The 4,945-nt window shown below is 41.0% G+C and overlaps 1 protein-coding gene across 1 annotated transcript in view; it reads left to right on the top strand.

Moving 5' to 3' along the window:
• GRM1 (glutamate receptor, metabotropic 1) overlaps nucleotides 1-4,945 on the top strand; it is a gene marked incomplete at its 5' end in the record, with an annotated part of 37,932 nt that overhangs the window by 9,554 nt on the left and 23,433 nt on the right. The gene's annotated exons all lie outside the window — the stretch shown is intronic.

Below are 4,945 nucleotides of genomic sequence, written 5' to 3'. Positions count from 1 at the left end.
AAGAGAGAAGTATTACTTCAAACAGCATCTCCCTGTGAGCAGCTGTCTGAGTATTTGCATTTTTATTATCTTATTGCTTTTTAATCTTTAAAGAAGCACCATAGGGCTTAGGTTATTTTTGTCCCAATTAAAAAAAAATCAAAATAATAAAGAACCAGTGAAGTCTACATTTCTGAGCTTCCTGATAGAATTAAAATTCAGCTGATTTCCACCTCTTTGGGATTTGTAGGTTTCTCTGAGTCACTCAAGTTTGTTTTGATTCAGTTTTCATAAGAACTGTTTTCATATGTCCTGGAGATGGAAGAGATAAGGATGGAGATTAATACCATAGAAAATCCATGCTGTGGTCAAATTTACTGCAACACTTTATTCTGATACCAGACAGGGGATCAGAAGAGAAAGGAATGGAGATATAAGTAATCCAAGTGTGCCATGGAGGCAATGATAAGACTGTCAGCTCCTGAGCTAAACAGAGAGCTGGGAGAGACAGGCAGCCCCTAGAGTTCACCATGCAGGGAGATGGCCAAAATCTCTGTAGCTCAAGAACTTGAACTCCGTGCAAATAGAAGGATGGAGGCTGATATACCTTCCTCTGACTCTATGGAATTGGTATGGGGTCTTACATGTTTGTAAGAAACTAGTGTGGTATCTGTAGCATAGTCTCTGTCTAATGCTGTTGGTATCTTTAAGATGATGTCTGACCAGAAAAAAAGAAAAATAGAACTACTGAGTATTTTAGATCATGAAACTTATAACAAATTCTTTGTGGTGTCCTTCTACTTTCACAAAAAAAAAAAAAAGAAAAAAGAAAAAAAAAGATAGACAAGGAATATATTTAGAATACAATTCATAATATGAGAAAACATTTCACCCTGTTTAAAAATCAAGCTTCCCTCTCAGCATTGTCACTTTAAATAAACAGGGTTATCTGAGCAATTTGCTTGTTGCATAATTTTAGCAAGGTTTTTCTTGACCTCTCTGTTGAGCCTGTGTGAGTGGTATGAAGCAAAAAAGTGCTACAGAATTTTAAGGTGCTCTTCTAAATTAAAAGCTCAACACCTAGTTAATATGCTTTTCTGTCTCAGGTCAAGCCTCCAGATCTTTTACACAGCAAAGTCCCAACCTCTGACCTAAGCCTCTTGATCAGTTACTGCTATGTTCTTCACTTGAAACGGCACAAAAGCAGAGGCGTGCTAGGCTTGCTGATGGAGAAAGACAGCATGCCTCTATGTACGTGGGCATGAAGAACTGAAAGCTGTGTAGTTCAAAAACATGCAGCTTTGGAAATAAAGTCACAAAACAGCACAAAAAGTAATTTCAAGGCTTCAGAGGGTATTTTAGCTCCTAGCAGAATCCACTGCAATGCTCGTGAGGACATTGCACTAATACAGATAAAGAACTGTGAGTCACTGAGGAAACCTAGCAGGAAAAAGTAGAATTTGCTGGAGCCTTTGAAGCACCTAGATAATTCTGTGTAGTCAGGTCCTTCCTAAAACAGGACTTGAAACTACTAGAACATGCTTAATGCCCACAAGCATGAACTCCAGACTGATTTTCAACATTTTTTTCCCTATGAAAATCTGATGGTTTTTTGCCAAGATTTCAGTAATTCATATCCCTCAGTATGTTGCTCTCCTTTTGGATTCTCTAAATGTCCCTCCTTATGACCACATTTTTCTGTCTGTAAGTGACCAGCAGTTCTTCACTCAACAGATTTCTTTTTCAGCTGTCTTGTGATTTACATCCATTTTCTTGTTATCTCTTCTCTCTCTTCCTAACTTGTTTTCTTTTTCTTCTTTTCCATTTTAATCTCTTTTCCTGTCTGTATCAAATCTCTCCTCTGCTAATCCAGTGAATTTCAATTCCTAAACAGAAAAGTGGCAGCCATCTAAATTAAATTGGTGTGCAGATACAGAGTTAAAAAGAATTAGTTTTAAAAACAAAGTAGTTTACATTTACAAGGGCAAGTCAAAATCATATAAGCCTTGATAAAGCATTCACACACAACATTGTGCTGTTAGTTTAACTAAACTAGTACATCTTGGGGACTAGAGCACCGAGCCACTCTTTCTTCCTGATGTAGAACAGAAGAATTAACCAGGGAAGTCTATTAACACAGGATCTATTCATTAATTCAAAATCTTCAGCTACATCTGGTGCTGATACAGAGGTCAGAAAGTTGTCTTGAAAAATGTCTGTTCCAGATGTATTATCAACAGAGTTTCAATGAAAATCAATTGTTTAGTAACACAGTTCTTCACTTACTTAAATAACAAAGCATGCTGCCTTTACTGATCCGTCACACTCTAAACACGCTATGTGCAATCACGATGGTTTGAACTCTGTCTTACCTGACTGAATTAAACTATGAACAATTACAGGCAGCACTGTTTCAAATAGACCTGTGTCAGGGTTTGAAACCAGCTGGCAACCAAGAACAGCACAGCTGCCCTCTCACTCCAATAGGAGAGAACACAACGGCTTAAGGGTAGGGACAAAGGACTGGGAGGGCTCAATCATCAGTTATGGTCACAGGCAAAAGACTGACTCAACTTGGAGAAACAAAATCAATTTAATTTAAACAACAGACCCATTACCAAATCACCAATCCAATCACCAGTAGGATAGTGAGAGAAACAACAGGATCTTAAATATATCTTACCCCGACCCCTCTCTTCTTCCTGGGCCCAGCTCTGCTACCTCCTGCCCTGACTTGGCACAGGAGGGGCAGAGGATGGTGGGGTCATGGTCACTCTCAGTCCATTCCATGTTGCTTCTGCCACTCTTTCTTCTCCAAGCGAAACACTGCTCACAGTCCTTCCCTGTGGCAATGCAGCATCGCTCCCATGGCAGACAGTCCTCCGTGATCTTCTCCAACTAGTGTGGGGATATTCCGCTGGCAGTGGTTTCTCCCAGTGATGAAATGCCCCAGAACAGGTGTCCCTCAGAGTCACAGCCTTTTTCGGGATCAATTACCTGCTCCAATGTAGGCTTCTCCATCACTCCTTTCTCCAGCGTGTTTTACTCCACAGGCTGCAAACACTTTTTCTCCACTGGTGATCTCCGAGGACTTCAAGAACTCAGCCTGCCATCTTGCCACAAGCTGAAGGAAAATGGCTGTTTCAGAGTGCATCCCCAACCTCTACGTCTCTAACCTGGGTGACCACATGGCATCTCCCAAATGGTTGCCCGTCCCTCTGACCTATCCCCTCGTAAACAAAAGAGAGTTCCCAAAACAAGTTCCTTGCCAAAAGGTTTGCCCTCTTGAATACATATTTATCACAGAGGCACTGATTGGTTCAGCCTTAGCCAGAGGTAGGGACACGTAGGAGCCAGGGGAGCTTTTCACAAAGCTTCTTACAGAGGTCATGCCAGCAGCCCCATTCCCTGCTACCAAAACGCCACCAGACACAAACTAAACATAAGCTGGTTGGGAACTTTCCAGTGGAATATGTTTTCCATCAGAAAATTCTGGGCTCTCAAAACGTTTCATAGAATTGAGCTTTCATGGTAGGGATCCTCTCTGGACTTCCATTTTTCCCATGGAGGGATGAAGATGTTGGGAAAGTGTGAGGAAACTTTACCCCAAAAGCCATTAGTTAAGGCACTCTCTTAGGTAAAGAGCATCATCTCCTTCGCTTCCCAGATGAACGCCCTATAACTGGGCTATGCACTGTCCCAGGGCAAGTCTCCTCCGCTCTCTCTGTTCTTGACCAGCAGTGTGATCAGGAACGGAGAAAAAATCTTCAAGCAAACACTAGAGAAATACTTCGTATTATTCTGTGAGAGAGCTTGAACCTGGGTCTGAGAGGTCCGTCGCAAGTGTCTTCAGTACTGAGCTACTGTCAGTACCTCCCTCTTTTCAAATGAATATTTAAATATATATAGAAATTGGAACAGTTCTATCAGGAGAGATGGAGGAGTGATATCTGCTGATTTTATTGAAGCTTTGTGGGAACATTTATTGGTAAAGTTTGCTGCTTGATGACATTATGAGATCCTGGCTGTTACAGGATGATTACATAGCAGCAATTTTTAGAAGAGTCTTTTTAATCTTTTTTTTTTTCTTTTTTTATTTTTTTCCCAGCTGTGAGATTGTAACTTGCTGGTAGGGATCTTGCTGTGATCATTAGCCTTGTTCTTGACCACAAATGTTACTTTGATCTATGAGGGACAATCAGCTTGAAGAGCCCCAGCACTCCTGCACAGTGCCTATATGATTGCTTCCCTGAGGAAGCAATACTCCTTTCTGTACTACATGCAGAAAAAATAACCTATAACATTGAAGATGCTGATCTTGAGGGGGGTTCAGGAAACACCTTTTTCAGCCACTTCTTCAAATGGACCCTATTCAGTTTGCAGGAGGCTGAAGCCAGGCCTGCAGCCTGCAGGTCTGTTGTGTTGCTTTCCCATACTCAGCGCACACACTTCAAACAGAATTTGAGCCACAGAGCAAGGCTCACTTCTTCTCCCATGCTTCTTGTGGGCTGCAGTGGCATGAGAAGGATCAGTGTTGCAGAGGGGACCACAAGGCATAAGTTTGTTGTACATTTTTGGGTAATTAGCTCCAGGTTTTGCCATGATGCTTAGGTTTTGCCATGATGCTTAGGTTTTGCCTTGGTCTTTACATATAAATGATTTAAAATTTATGGCTGAGATGCCGGGTTTGGACACTATTTTATTGCATTTTGAATCAGAGTAAGTAAGGGTTTAGTTGTCAACATAAGTTGTGTAGTAAAATCTGAGTTGATAAGAAGGCCAATTAGAAAGACTCACTGAGTGGCCAGGACTCCACATTAATGTGTAAGCCACCCGCTTCCCCACCTTGTAATTTTAATTCATTTGCATTCAGTTATTTTTCCTCCATCTGTCTGCCCTCAGAAATGAACAGCTGTTTTAAAATATTTCCAAACATGTACTTTTTATTCGTCTTTTAAACATGTTT

The sequence above is a fragment of the Buceros rhinoceros genome, unplaced genomic scaffold (genome assembly GCF_000710305.1).
Source record: "Buceros rhinoceros silvestris isolate BGI_N320 unplaced genomic scaffold, ASM71030v1 scaffold43846, whole genome shotgun sequence".
Lineage (NCBI taxonomy): Eukaryota > Metazoa > Chordata > Aves > Bucerotiformes > Bucerotidae > Buceros > Buceros rhinoceros.
Note: the sequence above shows the minus strand (reverse complement) of the source record. Positions and strands in the feature narration are given on the sequence as shown.